The sequence below is a fragment of the Phascolarctos cinereus genome, unplaced genomic scaffold (genome assembly GCF_003287225.1).
Source record: "Phascolarctos cinereus isolate Bilbo 61053 unplaced genomic scaffold, phaCin_HiC Scaffold_5;HRSCAF=322, whole genome shotgun sequence".
Lineage (NCBI taxonomy): Eukaryota > Metazoa > Chordata > Mammalia > Diprotodontia > Phascolarctidae > Phascolarctos > Phascolarctos cinereus.
In genome coordinates, this window is record NW_027555958.1 from 37,379,734 (window position 1) to 37,400,483 (window position 20,750).

Genomic DNA, 20,750 nt, shown 5'->3' on the forward strand with positions numbered 1-20,750 from the left:
TCTATAAGTCTCGGGTCAATTTGCATAAGGCATACCAAGCCTGAGTTTGAATTGAACAAAGGCACCTCCCCTTTGGGTGTGTCTCAATGTGGCATGCAGGTGACTAGCTTTTTCAAGGCTATGTTAGTAGAGGCTCATTAAGCAGGAAGACTTTTAGGTGTGGAGCCCCAAGATACACCACCATCTGAGACCAGCACCAGGACCCCGAAACCTCTTGAAAGAACAGAATGTGGAACTGACTCTAAAAAAGATAAGATTGAATGTAAAGCCTTTATTGAGGGCCAGGCAAGAAGCTCTGGGCTTGAGTTCTGCCTTTGAAATGTACTAGCTGTGTGACCAAATGCCAATCAGGTAACCTTCTTTGGACAAATCTCCAAGGCTATAGGTTACAGGAGTCTGCAGGAGAAGAGTTTTCCTACTGAGATGTCTTTACACTACTGAAAACGCAGTTCTGGAACAATAAGTAAGTGATTACTGTGTACTAGGCCTGTACCAAGTGCTGGGATTACAAAGACAAAGATGAGATAGTCTTTGCCATCAAAACGAACTTATAATATAGTGAGGAGAGACAGCTTGTACATACGAGGTTCTTAATTTTTTTTTTTTTGGTTATGGACCCCATGGGGAGTCTAGTGAACTAGTTTATGCTTTTAAATGCCTAAAATCATATACATGGGACTGCAAAGTAAACCAATTATATTTAAAAAGAGAAGGTCATGGACCCCAGGTTAGGAACTCATAATATAGAGGTATATAAAAATAAATCCGAGATTTTTTTTTTTTGTGAGGGGAAGGCAATAGCATGTGGAGGGACCAGGAAAGGCTTTATGTAGAAGGCAGCATCTAGAATTTCTTGAGTATAAGAGTGACATGTTCACACCTTGGGCAACTATGGGGAGAGTGGATTGGGGTGGAGAGACCAGTGAGGAGGCAATTGTAAGAGTGATGAGGGCCTGGCTAGGACGGCAGCTATGTGAAGGGACAGAAGGGTTACTACCAAGGTAGAAACAAGACTGGGCAAAGGATAGGACACGTAGGGTTAAGGAGAGTGAGGAGCAATGTCTTAGAATTCCGGAAAGTCATGACGTAGTAAGATTCCGAAGGGCTTTAGACACCACAAAGGGGAGTTTGTGTGTGATCAGAAGAACGACACATTTAGGCTTGTGCTTCAGGAAAACTAATTTGGCAGCTGAGTGGAGACAGAGGATTTATTAATAGCTTAGTATGAGATGTTGTGGCAGAAGAAATCTGCCAAGTGATTAGATTTGGGAGGTGAGGGGGAGTGACCAGTAGAGGAGGATTACAAGGGTGACTGAAAGAATGACGGTGGCCTAAAAAGAAATGGGGAAATTGGGAAGAGGGGAGGACTTTGGGGAGAAAGATAGTGGGTTCGGTTTTGTTGTTGAATTTAAGATGCCTATGATAAACCTAGTAGGAAATGTCCAATAGAGAGTTGTTGATACAGTAATGGAGCTCAGGAGAGAAGTGAGGCTGGATATATAGATCTGGGAGTTATCTATAGACAGATAACAATGGAATCAATGGGCACTGAAAAGATCACCAAGAAAGGAAGGTGGGAGAGAGGGGGGAGGGGGGAGGGAGGGAAAGAGAGAGACAGAGAAAGAGAAAGAGAGAGAGAGAAAGGGGGGAGGGAGAGGGAGAAAGAAAGAGAGGGAGGGAGAGGGAGATGGAGAGAGACAGAGAGAGGGAGAGAGTCCAGAACAGAGTCTTGGAGATCACCCACTGTTAGGGGCTAGGTCATGATTAGTCCATATTTAGATCAATACAATACTCTTCCCTCTCCCCACCCAAAACAAAAAGTATGGGTAAGTATATTGTATGTTACAAGGCCAACTTTTTTCCAACTAGAATGATCTACCAGCCTTAGCTATAGTACTCTCAGTAGACACCCCTGGTAATTTGGTGCCAGCCACTAGAGGTAAAGGCAGAGTATCTGGAAGGAACGAAAATAATTTCTCAAATCTAAGACTTGACGTCAAACCTCAGTGATGAAAATGTCATTTGAGTAGTCAGATAATTCTGCAAAGATCTCATTAACACAAGCTTTCTTTTAAGCCTGTTTTCACTACAGGTGGTAAAGCTCTTGAAAAATTCTAAGGACTCGCAAAGATGTTAGAACTTATCTCATATGTCTTTATCTTTATCTTTTTTTTTTTTAATGCTTGCTGATGTTTTTTACACATGTTCTGTCTTCTCTCTCCCATTTGACCTCTTTGGGGGGAGGGACTGTGACTCTTACTTCTTTGCATCCTTTTTAGTACCTAGTACATATAACACTCTAAAAACATTTATTGTGAATGACCAGTTTGGGAGATTTTCAGCATTATGATCTCATGTACTTTAGGTCAATGGCACATACACTGTGCCCATTAAATTCCAGAACAGCAGCGTGCCTTGCAGAACACCATTTATTTATTTGGGCCAAGGCTGGGCTTATGGTTAGGCTGAGGATGTCTTGGAATTTGAGATGGGCTGGAAAGGTCCTCCACCAGCAAGGGCTCTTTTTATTTGGGTGTCTCATGCCTCTAAAATCCCACTCTTAGAGATTTATTTCTTGAGTGAAATACTGGCCTCCTTAAAGTCTCCTCTTACAAAATGAAAATACATGTTAAAAGGTTAAGATAGGAAATATTTAATACATTACAATGAATCAAGATAGGCTAACCCTTTCTACCATGACAGGAAGGGTGTACTGGAGACTTTGGAGAAAGGGAGGAGTGGGAAGTGGGAAACTAAAGACCAACTATTCCACAGCATTGCCTAGGATCGATCAAAGGCCCATGTGAACAGTAAGTCATCCCTACCAGAAGGAGACATTTAAGGAGGTAGTGTGGCGTAGTGGAAAGACCTATTGGACTCTAGAGTCGGAGAACTTTGGGCAGGATCCTGGGGTCACCGGTTTAGATCAAGGTCCAACGGGACCTTGGAGTTTTGAGTCAAATCCTCTCATTTTAAAGGTGAGGAAATGGACATTGAGAGTGATTAAGACTTGCCTTGGGTCCCACAGCTAATAAGTGCCTAAGGAAGGATTTGAATTCAGGTCTGACTCCAAACCTAACACTCAACCCGCTATGCCGCCTTGCTGCTCAGATGCTCTCTCTGTCACCTACCTGTGTGACCTCAAGTCATGTAACCTGTCTGGGTCTCAGTTCTCTCCTGTGCAAAATAAAGGGGGGGAGGGAGGTGTGTGTGGTGGAGTCAGTGGCCTCAAAGTTTCCTTCCAGACCTAGATGTTGGAGCCTATGACCCACATCTCAGGGGTCCCAGCGCTCAGGTCCATTATTTTATGGGAAGTTACAAGTCTACTTACATGGTATGATCTCATAAGTAATGATGATGAAGGGAACTGAAATGAAGTCACTTCATTATAGCAGATGAGTTAAAAGTAAGAAACAGCTGAAAGGGGTGGGGGGGGAGTTCTTGCCATCTCTCCACTGACAAATGCCAGAGCTAATATTAATCTCTCATTTTTCAATAGGTGGTATGTGTGTGTTTCTAAGCCTGAACAAATCCCTCTTCATTTCTCTCTTCCTTCTCCCTTCCTACCAAGCTCCCCCCCCCCCACCCCATGACGTGTGCACATGCTTTTGGTATTATTAAACCAGCTGGAGGAGGCCAGAAAGAAATGGAGCCGAGAGAGCCCAGAAAAAAAAAGGAAGAAAGAAAGAAAGAAAGAAATCCAACCCCTAGTTAACTCTCTGAAACCCCAGCTGCTGCTGCTGCAGTCAGCAGGGGACAGCAGGTGTCCTTTCATTCAATCTGGGCATGGACTTATAAATAGAGACTAGGAATTTCAAATACAAAAGTTTTGTCCCTCAGAAAAAAGTAAAACCTTCTCGTCCTGCTAAAAGACCTAACCTTTGAGCAGCTGAAGAAAGTGGCCTTGGATACTGGGCCTGCCTCTATGGAGGAACACCAAGTGAAGTAAAAAGTCAGGTTCATGGGACCCTTAGTTCTTATACGTCAAAGTGGTATACGATATGAAACCAGGTTCGCCCCATCTGGAGTAAAGACTCATTTCAGTCCTGATTAGAGCACGGGTGCTATTTAGGAGAATTTTCAAGTCGTGCTCAAATGTAATCAATTGCATTTTTTAATAGAAAACAATCCCAGACCTGCAGCTCACATAAATATTCGTTGATCTGATTAATAATGATCACTTACATTAGGTGCATGTCTTTTTCTTTCTTTTTTTTTTTTTAGTGTATGTTTTTGTAATTTAGAGCATCTCAGAGCACTCATCATTCCATTTAATCCTCTCAAGAAGCCTGGGAGTTAGATACTGAAAATGTCATTCTCTTCAGTGAAAGGATCACAGGATCATCAGGTCAGAGGCCACCTAGCCCAAAGTTCTCATTTCACAATTGAGGAAACTGAGGCAGAGAGAGGGGAAAGGACTTGTCCAGGACCACATAGCTAGTATCTGAGGCAGGATTTGGACCCAGGCTTTCCAGTCTCTAAGCATGGTTCATTCCCTATGCCGCTTAACTGCCTCAACAATTCATAGGAGAAGACACAAATTCTGAGATGTTAAGTGGCCCATGGCTAAAAGGGAAGTGAGTGACAGGACGAGGATTCAAACTCAGGACTTTTGACTCTAAATGAATGACTTTCTCCTATTCCACATCTCTTCATAATAAAAAAGAAAAGGCTGGGCTGTGGACTCCACATTTCTAGCGCTTATTGTGATATCACGCTTCTTTTCCTACAGCTGTGGGGGGAAAAAAATGAGACCAGTACGAACTCAGTCAGAAGTGATATCTTGAAGGAACAACAAAAGAAGCGGCCAGTAAGTGGCAGGCCGTTTTGTACGGAGTTGTCCTTTGTCATTACTGCCGGGTGAAGGAAGTCACTTCTCACTGGTTCAGAGCTCAAATTAAATGAATTCTAAATAGAGCTGCCTGGGCTTGTTAATGACTAGTTTTATGGGCAGAGTTAATCTCCCAGAATCTCTGATGGGTGATCGATTAGTTCCTCAGAATTTTGGATCTGGCTTGGAGATCAGAACTGGGGGGGGGGGAGAAACGGACGCCAGGGAACAGAAGCCACTGCATCTGGTGCTATTTTTAATACCTAGACTCTCTCTTTGGAATCTGACCCATGTCACAGTCATTAGAAATGAGACAATTTGCTATGGTTCCCCCCACCTCCAATTTTAAGTGTTGGTAATTTTCCAACGGTGATTATAGATTTTACTTTTAGATTTCATTATGCAAAACTTAGATCCCATGAACTGAATTCTTTCACAATTAGAAGGCTAAAGGCTCACACTTCTTGTCAGCAGGAAGTGGAGGTTGGGGGCCATTCTAATTTGGGAGATGAAAAGCCATCTTTAACCCAGAAAAAACGAAGTTAGTTGAGAGAATCTCTCTATTGCATCTGACATGATTTACCCACAGACCAGGGAAATGTGAGAGGGCAGTTTCAGAGAGGGATTCACCTCCTGGGGCTCTGAAATGACCCATATTTCCTGTGCCTCAAGGACTCTGCAGTTACTCTTATCTGTTTTGGTCTAGCAAAGCAGAAGGAGGGCCAAGATTCAGAGGACACGCGGAGGGTTTTCAGGCTGGACACCAGAATGAGTGATAAAAAGCAGATGATGTAAATACATGTGTCATTAATATTGCATTTTTAGCGCAAATTCTAACAAAGACAGCCAACATTTTAGACCCTTAGGTCGTGAACTGAATGAGCTGAACTGGGGCAATGGAAAAATTATGAATTGATAATAATAGCTCAAGTCAGTGCGCATTTATTAAGCACCTACGCTGCGCCAGGCATGGTGATAAGCACTGGAGAAAGTCCTCGTCCTGAAGGAGCTCACAATACTGTATCATGCTTTACTCTTCCTTACTGTTTTCTCATCTAAGGACAAGAGTCCTTACACTACCTATGTTGACAAGGGTGTTTTGAGGAAAGACTCATAAACTGTAAAGCACTATATAAACAGAGGAAGTTTTTTAGTTGTTTTTCAGTCATGTCCAACACTTTGTGACGTCATTTGGGGTTTTCTTGGCAGAGATAATGGAGTGGTGTGTCATTTTCTTCTCCAGCTCATTTTTACAGATGAGGAAACTGAAGCAAACAGGGTTAGGTGACTTGTCCAGGGTCACACAGCTGGTAAGTATCTGAGGCCAGATCTGAACTCACATATTCTTCTTGTCTCCAGGCCCGGTGGCACTCTATCCAATATACCACCTAGATGCCCAATAAGGGAGAGTTCCTATCCAATGTCTGTCTATGTATACAGTGCTTAAAATTTATGGATAATGATAATATATCATTATATAGCAATATATAATAAGTATTTGTTCCATTTGTAATAACATTAGCTAGCATTCACATAGTGCTTTAAGTCTGGTAAAATGCCTTGCAAAAGTTAACTCATTTGATCCTCATTACAACCGTGGGAGATAGGTACTACTATGATTCCATTTTACAGATGAGGAAATAGAAATGCTTGCTCAGGGTCATAAAGGTAGTAAATGTCTGAGGTCAGATTTGATCTCAGGTCTTCCTGACTCCAGGCTCAGCGCTCTGTACACTATAGCACCATCTAGTCACCTCCTAACAATACTCTGATAAAGGTAGTGGAAGCACTATTACCATTGTTTTACAGTTGGGATAAATAAATGAGCCACTGTGTCAGTGGCTCAGAGGGGTTGACTGAGTACTTTTGAGTCATGAACCTTTCTGGGGAGGCAGTGCAGTATAGCGGATAGAGGACTGAGTCAGAAAGTTCTGGGTTCAAATTCTGGCTTTGCTACCTGGGTGACCCCTGTCAGTAGTGGGGCTCTATCTACTACCCCTACAGACCAAAAGAGCTGGGAAAGGACTAGGTACTGAAAACTATAACTCCCCCTCTTGGCCAATAAACTTGGGATTAGGATGGTTCAGAAGATGAGTGGGTATGTGATGAATTACAAGTCATAGCCAGTGAAGTTTCTGATCAGTGTTGGGAGGGGGTGAAGAGGGTCCACTTAAACATCTGAGAAGCAACTTAATGTACAGAACCAGGGGAAGGGTGAGAGGTTAAGAATGAAGATGTCAGTTCCTGCCCAGAGGAAGGAGGTGATGCCTGAAGGCAGAGAATCAGTAGCACACAGGCTACATTTTTGTTTGGGAATTTTTAAAAACAACTGAGCTTGTGATTCCACTGGTGTAGGACATTTTTGGTGAGCAAACACCCTCTTCCAAGGTTACTATGGGTGAAAATGCTTTTCTGCACATTAAAAAAATGTAGGAAGATGGCACAGGACCATCAATATTTTAATGGGAAAATTCCCAAGGGTTTCTGTGGTCCCTTCTGTAGCCTATGTGAATGGGGAGGAAAGAAGCGTGGAGAAGAGGGAGGACCAAAATCTCTTTCTATGTGATTTTCTCTAGCGGCTTTGACCTGTGGGTCAGAAAATACACTTCGAAAAAAAATGTCTCTGAGAACAGATTGAGTGGGTTAGCTCATTTTGGAATCAATCTCATGGGAGACACCTACAATCACAGTGACTTATTCTGACTTATGATTTATACATGAACGAGAAACTTCTATTTTCATAACTTTGATATATATAACACCTCCTTGCATTAAAAAAAATATTGTTGATTGGAGGCACTCATAATTACAGGACTCTATTACTTCAAGTACCTTTTCTGTGAAGAACTCAAGGTGTGAGACAGAAACTTGTTCATGAGGAATACAGCTAAGTATCTCAGAGATGACAAAGAGGAGGTGGTGGTGATCCCCCAGTATAATCCTAGAATCTAGCCTCATAGTCCGAGGAGGGTGAATTTTAAAAAAATCTTTTAAAAAATCATGAACTTAATTGTCAACAGACATGAACATTTCAGCATACAAAGCACAATGAGTAATTTGGACAATGTAGGTTCAATGGGAAGGGAGTTACCTATCTCACAATTTCAAGCACATTTATTTCTCTTTCAGTATGTCCAGGTCCTCAGAATAGTGACATCATAAGCCTAAGTGTCTCTATGGGTCACTCTGGGGTGGAAGAGGGACTCATTAGAATATGTGATACTGGGGCAGCTAGGTGGCACAGTGGATAGAGCCCTAGCCCTGGAGTCAGGAGGACCTGAATTCAAATGTGGCCTCAGTCACATGACACTTACTAGCAGTATGACCCTGGACAAGTCACTTAACCCCAATTGCCTCACCAAAAAGCAAAAAACAAACAAACAAATAAATAAATGAAAATATGTGATACCAGGGAGGGGTGTTGCCTGAAACGTGTTTCCCTTTTGGGGAGGGAAAGGGAAGTCCAAACTATAGGATGTCGCTAATATTCTGGGAGGATTGCATGTATACCTGTGTAAAGTAGTGTTCACTGAAATGTTAAGGGCAGCCCCGTTGGCTACCCCAAGTTCAGTCCCCTGCCAAGATGAGTCCAGTGTTTAGGGTATTACTAAGTGCCAAGGATTTTAGTACCCTGGTGGAAAGCAGGATTTAGGGATAGGACAATTGTACTGATTATGGGCTACTGTGAGTCATTACGTGTTTTCTGCATTTGTTAAGGGGCTTGCATAAGTTTTAAGCATTTTCTGTATCTTTTATGTGGTGCAATAAATGTACCGTTACCCTGAATGCTGATATGGGATCTGAGGGGCTCTTTTACCTGCATCTGTGGAGACCTTGACATAAGCTATACCTGGAGATTTTCCTAGGGTAAACTCTGAGGGGGCCATAGTGATCCAGCAATGATCAGATCAGTCTTGAGTGCTGGGTATCACATTTTAGGAAGGACATTGACAAGCTGGAACATGTGCAGAGGAGGTGCCTGGGTGGTGAGCAGCTTCAAGATCATGCAATCTGAGAATGAGCTGAAGGAGCTGGGGTGGTTTAGTCTGAAAAGAAGACTTAGGGGGATATGATAGTAATCCTTAAATATTTAAAGAGCTGTCAAGGGGAAGACAGATTACACATGTTCCATGTGACCTTAAAGGGCAGAATGGGGAGCAAGGGGGATAAGTTGCAGATTTCAGCTTGAGGAAAGGAAAGATTTCCTAACCACTGGAGCTTTCCCCAAAGGGAAAGGGCTCTTCAGGGAGTCAGTTCATCCCTTCTCACTGGATGTCTTTAGGCAGACGGATGATCCAAGGCCAAGTAAAGATTGGACCAAATAGCCTCCGAAGTCCATTCCAACTTGGGGATTTTATGATTCTGCTCAAATTTAATTTGGCTTCAACAACCACAAAACCGAATCCCTTTAAGAAGAAAAAAATAAATCATGCTATTTCCGCTTCCCCTTGATTACAGAGCTGCTTTGCCTCTTTCTCTGGGGCCAGGGAGTCTGGTGCTACTCGCTTTGTGGCTTCTCTTAATTGAACAGCACATGTTCAAACATGCTAGCCTGCTTGCTTTCCAAAGACTGTGACAAGGATCCTGGGGCGCATCCCTTCTCCGGTAACACTGGCCAGGCAGTGAATTTCAATTTTGGCACTGTCTCTTCACATTTCAGTGATTGAATATGGCTCACATTTGTATAGCATTTTATATAGTTTACAAGGAGCTTTCCTTACTGTCCTTGGGAGTAGTTTAAATATAATCATCCTCATTTTATAGATGAGGAAACAGAGGCTCAAAGGTATGACCTGATCAAGGCATACAGTAAGTCTCCTGACTGCTATCCCCTCCAACTATCTCCTTATTCACAACTAGACTTAGAGAAAGACTGTCTGTGCTTGTGGTCTTCATTCTTCACCGCTAACAAACTCCTCACCTCCCTGCAGTCAGGCTTCCAGCCCCATTGCTCTAAACAAACTGCTCTTTCACCTTCAATTCCAAACATATCTATTCCCTGACCCTACCAGAGAGCTATATACTCTATAAGAAGAAGGGGGATGGGGGTGAAGCAGTCAGGGATACTAATCAACATACTGTGTCTGACAATCAACGCAATATTCTGTACCCAGTCCCCTACTTTTGTGTGTGTATGTGTGTGTTTGTTTTTTGGTTTTTGTCTAGGCAATGGGGTTAAGTGCCTTGCCCAGGATCACACAGCTAGTAAGTGTTACATGTCTGAGGCTGGATTTGAACTCAGGTCCTCCTGAATCCAGGACCGGTACTCTATCCACTGTGCCACCTAGTTGCCCCTCCAGTCCCCTACTTTTGCAAAGAATGGAGGAAGATGAATTTTTTTTAAAGGTACATTTTCTCATTTCTATTTGAGGACCAAGCTTGGTCATTATATTTATACAGTGTTCAGGTTTTTCTTTTTTGTAGTTCTTCCCATTTACACTGTTGTAGTTATTGTATATATTGTTTTCCTGATCCTGCTTGATTAACTTTGCATCAGTTCATGCACGTCTTCACATGCTTCTTAATAGCCATCCTAACAGCACACTCAGATTCTATTTCATTCATGTACTACAATTTGCTTAACAGTTCCATAAACAATGGGCATCTACTTTGTTTCCAATTCTTGCCTACTACAAATAAGTTACTACAAATGCCTTTATCTTTAATCTCTTTGAGGTATAAGTACAACAGTAGAATCCCTGGGAGAAAGTGTATACGTATTTTAATCACTTTCTTTGTATAATTCCAAACTGCTTTGCAGAACATTCGGACCAGCTCACAGCCCCACCCATAGTCTGTTAGCAGGTGTCTCCTTCCCCAGCCCTGTCAACACTGATCATGCCCATCTTCTGTCATCTTCACCAATTTGGGAGCATTTCTCTTATCTTAGTGACTTGTAGCAGTATTTAATGTGGTAGCTGATAGCTGGCAATGTTGAGAACTGTTTATTCATGTTCATATTCTTAGACCATTTATCTGCTGGGGCACAGCTCTTTAACCATTCCTTCCTAATCTTTTCCCTTGGTTTCCATGAGATTGTTTTGTCTGAGCTTTCCTTCTACCATCTCTAGGGATGATCCAAGATCCTTTGGAACCCTTAGTATGAGTATCCACTGACATTCCATCTCTGAGGTCTCCCCTCCTCCCTATACAATCTACCCGGGGATTTCTTCTACCTTCATGGCTTTATTTGTTAAATCTACATTGATGACTTCCAAGTTAGCTAGTAGACCCATTGTGTGTGTATTACATGTAGGTAGATACTCCTAATTTCTCAATTCCAGTTCCTTACCTTCAAGTGTTTGCTCTAGTCTAGATGCTCTGCCAGCTGAATTAGCCATCTGACCCTCTTCTCAATGACCCTATTTCTTTCAATGACACCTTGTGCTTCCTAGTGTTAAAACTTTGGCTAATTCTTTCTTCTCCCTCATTCCCACATTGAATCAGTAACTGAGGTCTGTTGATTCTCTCTTATCTATCCCTTCCTGTCCACTCGAAGTGCCAGCACCCTAGTTCAGACCCTCATCACTTCTATTGCAAAAGCTTCTTAACTAATTTCCCTGATTCTAATCTCTCCTTTTTTCAATTTAACCTATAACACAGTTGCCAACATAATTTTCTTAATGGATAGTTCTTCCTGTGTTACCACACTGCTCAAAAACCTTTGCTGCTGTCCTGTTGTCTCTTGAATGATAAACTATAAACTCCCCAGCCTGGCATATAAGACTTTCTATAACCTCATTTTAACCTACCCTTCCAGTTTTACTTCTCACCAGTCTCTTTCACACAGCCTACATTCCAGCCTCCTGATCTTTGCCCTCTTGTATTATGGCAAGTTGGGTGGTGCAATGGATAGAGGCTAGACTTGGAATTGGGAACTAGACCTAAGTTCTAATCCTACCTCAGATACTTAGTAGCTGTGTGATCCTGGGCAAGTCATTTAATCTCTGTCTACTCCTGTTTCCTCATCTGTAAATGGGGATAATAATAGCACCTACCTGCTATGGTTATTGTGGGCAATAAATGAGATATGTGCAAAGCATTTTCCAAATCTTGAAGTGCTTTCTAAAAGTTGCAGTGATGAAGATGATGCTCTCCTGCCTCTGTGCATTTATATATAGGCATTTGTTGTTCAGTTGTTTCAGTCATGTCTGACTTTCTTGGCACAGATACTGGAGTGGTCAGCCATTTCCCTTCTAGCTCACATTACAGATGAGGAAACTGAGGCAAGCAGGGTGAAGTGACTTGCCCCAAGGTCACAAAGCTAGTGTCTGAGGTTGGATTTGAACGCGGGAAGATGAGTCTTCCTGATTTCAGGCCTGGCGCTCTATCCAGTGTGCCACCTAGCTGTTCCTGTGCCACTGAGATTCTTCTTCAAACGTTGAAATCTTTGTTCCAATCCTTCTCTTCCTTCAAGATCCAGCTCTACTGCTTCTATGAAGTCTTTCTGACTGTTTCACCTGCCCCATCCCAGCTGCAAGTGTTAACTCCCTTGCTCCATCACTCTATACCTTGTGCTGTAATGATTTGTATGCATCTCATATCTTCATATTGAAGTCACAACTGCGAATTTTCAGTAATGGAGAAAAACCGCATGTACCCACTTTAGGCTAAGTATAGTGTTTACCGGATACTGATGCCAGCCACAAAGAGAACATTTATTTAAACGTGCCTTGGGTTGTCCCGGGTCACTGGCTGGTTCCAGAAAGTACATGAGTTGGTAGCTAGAACCCAGGTAATCAGCATGGCCTAGGCAATCAGTTGGTTCTGGATGGTCCAAGGCTGTTTAGAGGCAAGGCAGTTTTATGTGAGCAGAACCATGGGAGGCTGGCTTGGGGGCTAGAGGCATCAATGTAAAATTAAAAACAAAACAAAACTTGGGGCAGCTGGGTGGAGCAGTAGATAAGAGTTCTGGCCTCGGAGTCAGGAGGACCTGAGTTCAAATTCGACCTCAGACACTTCACACTTACTAGCTGTGTGACCCTGGGCAAGTCACTCAACCCCAATTGCCTCACCAAAAAAAAAAACCACTCCCCTGTTTTTCCAATTATATTTGAGTCAAGAAAGGCACATTTGGATTGGTTGGCATGCTGTCTTGAAAGCCGGTGGCTCTATTACCTCCAGCCTCCCCAGAGAGAAAAACTGCTGAGCCTGCCTGAAGTAGCCAGCATCCCTCCCAGATTTCCAACTCCTTGAGGGCAGAGATTCATAGCATGACTGAACCACCTTGGCAATATCTTTTTCTATAGAGGTCATTTGAAATGGGAAGGACTTGGGTTAATGTATATTTGGTTAGAATAAAGCACTGTCAGTAAACATTATCAAGCTTATTTACTTCAGTATCTCGTGGCTGCCATCATTTTGGGGGGTAGGGTAGGAGAAAGGTAGGGAATCCTGATGTGATCTCTCACACTCAGTACTTTTCATGCATAAAGACAAACGGGCCACGCATTTACATGCTCTTCATATATATGCCACTAGACAGGTAACTGCTTCTATTTTTCTTTATTAAGACAGAAGGTGATAACTTAAAGAACAACCTTAAATCACACTTGATTCCACATATCTGTGGATTCTATACCTTTCTTTTTATTTTAATTTTTAAAAATTTTAAAATGCTTTGTTAGCACTTTTTTTGGGGTATTTATCACTGTTCTACCAACCAACTCTCTCCCAAGTACCAAGCAACCAGTACTAAATTGCTTTGGTGATTATTTCTTTGCAGTATAGTTTGAGATATAGAGGACCTCCCCCTTCATTTCTACTTTTTCCATTATTTCCTTCAGATTTTCCACCTTTCGTTCCTCCAAACTAAAATGTTTATTTTGTCTAGATCTACAAAATAATCCCTTGATTGTTTGATTGGTATGGCACAAAATCTGTAAATTAATTTGGGTAATAGCCTCATTTAAATGTAACTCTCCAGTTATATATCTTATTTCTTTTCTGGAAAAAAAAAGTATTTTGTAGTTTTAGTCATATAAATCCTGAGGTTGTCTTGGAAGATGAATAACCAGATATTTTATATATTCTGTACCTACTTTGAATGAGATTTCTTTTTCTATCTTGTCCTGATGAACTTTAATAATAATTTTCAGAAAGGCTATAGATTTTTATAGGTTTATTTTATATCCTATTACTTTATTGAAGTTATTGTTTCAATTAATTTTTAGTTGAATATCTAGGCCATAATATCATCTGCAGATAGTAATAATTTTATTTTCTCTTTGTCTATGAATATTCATCAAAATACTTTTTCCTGCCTTAAATAATAGTGGTGACAGTGGGTATCCTTGTGTTACCCCTGATCTTATCAGAAAGACCTGTAGTGTTTCTCCATCACAGATAATGCTAGTTATTGGTTTTTTTGAGACACCATTTACTCATATTTTGAGGAAAGGTCCATTCATTCCTATGCTTTGTTTTATTGTATTTTGCAGATTCTGCAGTTTTGCATCAAGCAAGTCTATTGGCACCATTTTGCCAACACCTGTGTTCACCTGTGTCTCTGTGACACATTTTGGTAATTCTTGCAGTATTTCAAACTTTTTTGTTTTTTGCTTTTTGGTGAGGCAATTGGGATTAAGTGACTTGTCCAGGATCACATAGCTAGTAAGTGCCAAGGGTCTGAGATCGGATTTGAACTCAGGTCTTTCTGACTCCAAAGCTGGAGCTCTATCCATTGTACCACCTAGCTGCCCCTTATTTCAAACTTTTTCATTATTATTATATCTGTTATGGTGATCCGTGATCAGTGATCTTTGATGTTACTATTGTAATTATTTTGGGGTGCTACGAATTGCACCCATATAAAATGGTGAACTTAATCAATAAATGCTGTGTGTATTCTGACTGCTCCACCAGCCAGCTGTTCTCTCTCCCTGTCCTTGGGCCTCCCCATTCCCTGAGACACAAAGATCTTGAAATCGGGCCAATTAGTAACCCTAAAATTGTCTCCTTTCAGGTGAAAGGAAGAATTAATTAATGTAGCCAACTTCATTGTTGACTTATTTTAAGAAATTACCACAGCTACCCTAATCTTCGGCAACAACTACACTGATCAGTCAGCAGCCATCAATGTGGAGGCAAGACCCTCCTAGAACAAAAAGATTACAACTCACTGAAGGCTCAAATGATGGTTAGCAGAAACTTAGGCCCTGGGGTTCTGCCACACTAATTGGTGACTGCCTCTCCCAGACCACTATCCCCAGCCACCATACTTCACTTCAGTCCTTCCTCTCCAATTATCTCTTCCGCAGTTTTGCCAGCTACCTTGCTGCTCACCCCTCTCCACTTCTAGAACCATGAACCACAATCAAATCAACTCTACCACTTTTCCTGGTGGACTGTGTCATTTACTTCTCTATGGTCCACCACTTACCATCCCTGTAACTTTCATGACCAAAATGTCCTTCTCTGTCCATCACTTCCCTTTGTGTACTGTTTCTCTCATTAAAATTCAAGTTCTTTGAGATCAGGAATTGCATTTGCTTTTGAATTTGTATTTGTATCACGAGTGTGTAACACAGTGCTTAGAATGTACTTAATAAGTGCTTTTCCGTCCATTCATTTGGTCATTCATCATAGTGGGCAATCTTTTTAATATGGTGCTCTAGCTTCCTGGTGAATATGGTTGTTTTTGGGCTAGGCAATGGGGTTAAGTGACTTGCCCAGAGTCACACAGCTAGTGAGTGTTTTGTGTCTCAGACCGGATTTGAACTCAGGTCTTCCTGAGTCCAGGGCCAGTGCTCTATCCACTGCACTACCTAGCTGCCCCCTCCTTGTGAATATTTTACTCAAAATTTTAGGATCTGCATATCTATATATATTAGCTGTATTTATTAGCTATATAATTGAGCTATAGCTTTTTTTTTTTTTGTTCCCTGCTTTATCTCTCTGGTTTAGATATCAGGATCACATTTGTTTAATAGAAAAAAAAAATGGTTGGATACTTTTTTCTATTTTTACCAAAAATTTATGTCATTTTAGAATTAATTTTTAGTTGAATGTTTGATTGAATTAGCTAAGAGACCCATTTGGGCCCATGGTTGTTGTTATTGTTTTTTTGAGGGGGGAGAAGTTTATTTATGGCTTGTCTAATTTCCTTTCTGGAACTAGGTTAATTGTTCTATTTCTTGTTTTGCTAATCTAGGCATTTTATATTTTTGTAAATATTCACCTATTTCTTTTAAGTGATCAGTTTGTTGGCATATAATTGGGCAAAATAATTTCAAACAATGTTTTTATTTCCTGTTCATACGTTGTGATTCTTTTTTCCTTTTATTAATGGTGATTTGGTTTTCCTTTTTTTTTTTTTTTGGTGAGGCAATCGGGGTTAAGCGACTTGCCCAGGGTCACATAGCTAGTAAGTGTCATGTGTCTGAGGCCAGATTTGAACTCAGGTCCTCCTGACTTTAGGGCCAATTCTCTATCTACTGCGCCACCCAGCCGCCCCAATTTTCCTTTTAAAAAAGCAAATCAACTAATGGTTTCTTTTATTAATCTTAATTTTGTTTTCAATACTGTTTATACATGTCTTGCTTTATTTTAAAATTTTATTTTTTTTGTGTTTATTTGGGGATTTTTGATTTGTTGCTTTTCTAGTTTTTTTTCTTAGTTGAAAGCTCAATTCATTATCTCTTGATTCTCTTTTTTGTTGATGAGTATGTTTAGATATATACATTTTCCCCTCAGCACTGATTTGGCTGTATCTCACAAGTTTGGTGCTATCTCACTGATACCATTTTTCTTTGCACAATTTAATTTTTTCTACAATTTGTTCATAGACCCACAAAAATATCTGGGATGATATTAGTCTCCTTTTATGTCTTAATTCTTTCCTCAAATTACCTTTATTGTTTATAATTTTTATTACATTATGGCCAGTAAAGAATTTGTTTGTCAGTTTTTTGGGGGGCCCTGGTACATGTTCAATTTTTTTGAAGCTGCCATGTATAGCTGAGAAGTAAGTATATTCCATTTGCTTCCTACTTACTAATCCCCCAAAATTTATCATATCTAACTTTTCTATTCAGACCTTTATTTGACTTAACTTTTCAGATCTTTACCTCTTTATTGTTTATCTTTTGGTTAGATTTTTCCAAGTCTGAAATGGACACATTAAGTTATTTGTTTGGAGGTGATGACTGTTCACTGGATTCTGACCATATTTTCCTCTCTGTTTATTGTCTTACAGGCTGCTCAACAGATGCCGGATAAACAATATACAAAACTACAAAGTTGCAATTCTATTCAACACAATTATGGGCCAAAATTTTTTCCCCCCTTTTCTTTACTGCTAGAAATCTGGAGCCCACGCGTCTCTTTTAAAAGTTTCATTGCTACCATTTGTTTCATATCACATTCATTTCCTGTTATCTCCCTACCCCCACTTTTCTCTTTTATCAAAGATCACTCCTCACCCACAACAGTTCAGCCAAAGCAACTGATACATATCTATATCTATATATCTATATCTATCTATCTATCTATCTATCTATCTATCTATCTATCTATCTATCTATCTATCTATACACACACACACACGGTTTTTTTTTTCAGCAGTCCTCTTGGGACTTAGGGATCTTAGAGGACTCAGATGTGTGGAAGGAGCCCCACTGTTCAAAGTTCATGTGTGTACCTGAATGTGATCACCAACATCATTGGCTTGGCCCTCTGCCAAGCTAATAAGATAGTCTTCTGACTATATACCTCTCATATCCCTGAACCATCATCATATGATGGCCCTAAACACCATATGGCTTCTGATCCATAGGCTGGGGATTACTGAATTTTCCCCTCTTAAATGCAAATGGTATATAGGAACCCGGCTGCTGTTATCCAAAGGAGTTCAGATGAAGCCCACACCCAAATGCTACATTGGTTATAAATGGCTTCCTCTATATAGATTCAGGGTCTCAGAGGATTGAACAGTAGCTCATCTGCTTTCATGTTTTCCTTTGGAATTCAGTAATGAACTCATTAAATCACCAACTTGTTGTGACAGAAAGTCATTCAGATGCTGATGCCATTGCCATGGAAACCACTCCTCTGCTCAGGAGATCTGTCTGTCTCTTCCTGAGGAGTGCTGGCTCCATAATTACCAGCACCCCAAATAACACAGAGGTATCACGACTGCGAGTGCATGCAGATCCCAAAGTGGGGATGTAAAGCAACTCCACAGAGGGGCTGTTTCTTCCTGTTTCTTCTCCCTAGGCCTAAGTGGGAAGGGGGTGTCCTTGCTCAGTGCAATTTGATGGTTAGCAAATAGCTCCCATTGAGAGAGCTGGGCTATACCGCCAGCTGGTCCACACCGCCTTCCAATTTTCCAAGCTGCTGGCTAATGACGTTTGGACTTGCACCGAACAATTGCTTTGCTTGGTATCTGACAGATCCTAGAAAGTCAGACAAAGGCTGTTCTTTTGGAAGCCTCTCAAGGCTGCTCTTATAAAGTGAACCTACTGTTCCCTTATCTCTTTATGTCTTCAAAACTCACAGAGGTGGTCTCAGTTGTGATTATTCTTGAATTTTTAGATACCAAGCAAGCTACTGTGAAGCACAAATTCAAATGCCATTCACTGGCAATTGGGAAAATTGCAAAGTAGTGAGGACCAGTGCTTTCTCCATGCTGCTGTTTGCTCAACATGTCATATTTAACTAAACTTCCTCTTTGCCCTTCCCACCTACCCACGGGGAGAAAAGATGGATAGAAGCAATACGTCTTTGGATCTCAAGCTACGATTTTACAACGAGATTGTGACATCTAGCTCTTGCCCCTCCCCATAGAAACATTAATGGCTAAAAGTCAAAAGTAGATGAAACACTTCATTAACCTATTACTGCAACTTCTAGACTAAGCTTGTATTCCTTTATCCAATCCCTCTTTGGTGAGGTAACATCATTTTGTTTCTAGTATTGCATATATCCAGATGGATCACAACTAGACCCAAAGGTCAGTGCCAAAATGTATTCCAGAGACAATACAAGGATCAGTGTTTTCACCCTTAAAATTATTCTTAATTGAAAGTCGATGAATTTGCGGACAAAAGAACCATTCTGTAGGTCATTAAATATTGTATTAATGAGAGGAGGGATCATGTCTTTAATGAGGTATACAGAATATGGCACACTGAGAATGACTATAACATTTCCTCCATATATTTCCTAACCTTTGTCTGCTGAAATCCTTCTCCTTCTTTCAAGGTCCAGGTTGAGTTGCATCTTCTCTGTGAACTCTTTCCTGGTTCATAGAGCAGAAGTGACCTTTCCCTTCTCAGACCTTCCTAGGGGACTCTCCCTTGACAGCCTTATGGTCTAATCACACTCTACCTTATGTTACATTTATTTACATAGTGATCTTTCCACTATTAGATTTCAAGCTCCTGGACAGTAGGAACTTCTTCCCCCCCCCCCCCATTTTTGGATCCCAGACCTTTAACAAATACTTGTGGAATTGAATTTAGTAAAACACAGACCTGAGAATATCACTCTCTTGTCCACAGGCATAATGCTAAATCCTGTTATTTAATGTAAACGGTTACAAGTACAATGAGGTATATTCCTTGAAGCTAAGAATGTGGCTCACTCAAGGCCCTCCTCACTCTAGCCCTAGCTTATTATCACTTGTAGAAATCCCTTTGGGACTGGAGCAGTGTAAGAAACAAATCTTGCCAATCACATTATGTTGAATTCATGTATGTGTTTGTGTGCATGCTCGCGTATGTGGTAATTTGGCAGGGGAGGGGAGTGGAGCAACAGCATTGGGAAACAGCCCAACTAGGGAAGTTTCAGTAAAGTGTTTTTTTCAGATTTTTTTGAATTAAGAAAAAAAAGAGCTCATGGAATTCCTGTTATATTGTCTCACTTTGACTACAAAGAGGAAAAAACAGTTCATCAGAGACTATGGGAAGATTTTGGTTGTGAAAAGCCATCAAAGGGGTGATGTCTAGTTTTTCTTACAATTCATTCTCCAAATAACAGTGTGGCCATTGTCATATTAGCAACACGAATACTCAGAGGTAGCGTGTAGAACACTAGTGATCCCAAACCTCTACTTCACTTCTAATTTATGGGTTAAATAGTTTGTGTTGGTACCAGGTTACGCATTTTGGTCTGATTAGTTTCTCTCTGCTTAGACCGTGAGCTTCTTGAAGGCAAAGGCTTTTCTACAGACACACAAATTAACTGTATGACCTTGGGCAAGTCTCAACTTCATAGTACCTGATGGAACGATGTACTTAGCTAATACTGCTCAGTAAATGCACATTGAAGTTGTGTGCTTCAGGTCTCCTGTTGACCAAACAGGGCTAATATCTCCTTCCTTCAGAACAAAAGGGAGGACATGATGAGCAGTGAAACAGTGTGTGAAAGCCCTAACATTCTATAATTCCAAGCATCTACTAAACAGGGGCAGCTGGGTGACATAGGGGATAGAGCGCTGGGCCTGGAGTTAGGAAGACTCATCTTCCTGAATTCAAGTCTGTGTTTTTATTTGCTGTGTGACTCTGGGCAAGTCACTTAACCCTGTTTGGGGTTCTTCATCTGTCAAATGATCTGGAGAAGGAAATGGCAAACCACTCCAGTATCTTTGCCCCAAAATCCCAAATGGGGTCACGAAGAGTTGGACGTGAGTGAAATGACCGAACACCACCACCAAACACACACCTATCATCGCTTTAGGTTCTGTGGGGGATCACCAAAGTAGTGGAAGACAGGCAGATTTAGACTTGACAAAAGGAAAAACTTACTAACAAGAGGGCTGTGGAAAGGAGAAATGGGACTTTCCATCCCTGATGGACTCTTTAGTCCAGTGACACTGGCCTCCTTGCTCCTCTCACAAGACACTCCATCTCCAGACTCTGGGCATTTTCGCAGGCCGTCCCTTATGCCTAGGATACTTTCCCTCTTCATCTTGATCTCT

General features: G+C 41.1%; 1 protein-coding gene and 1 long non-coding RNA gene across 3 annotated transcripts in view; one reads left to right on the forward strand and one right to left on the reverse strand.

Annotated features, from left to right (window-relative positions):
* Positions 1 to 20,750, reverse strand: part of MYO1D (myosin ID) — a 410,223-nt gene that overhangs the window by 52,686 nt on the left and 336,787 nt on the right. The window lies entirely within an intron of this gene.
* LOC110192209 (uncharacterized) lies at positions 102 to 19,509 on the forward strand. 2 transcript variants are annotated; one of them, XR_013486835.1, is made up of 5 exons: positions 102 to 463; positions 4,225 to 4,348; positions 6,075 to 6,141; positions 14,272 to 14,354; positions 17,028 to 19,509. It is a non-coding gene; the product is annotated as an uncharacterized LOC110192209 (long non-coding RNA). The 2 variants fall into 2 exon arrangements; XR_002320111.2 differs by lacking the exons at positions 4,225 to 4,348; positions 6,075 to 6,141.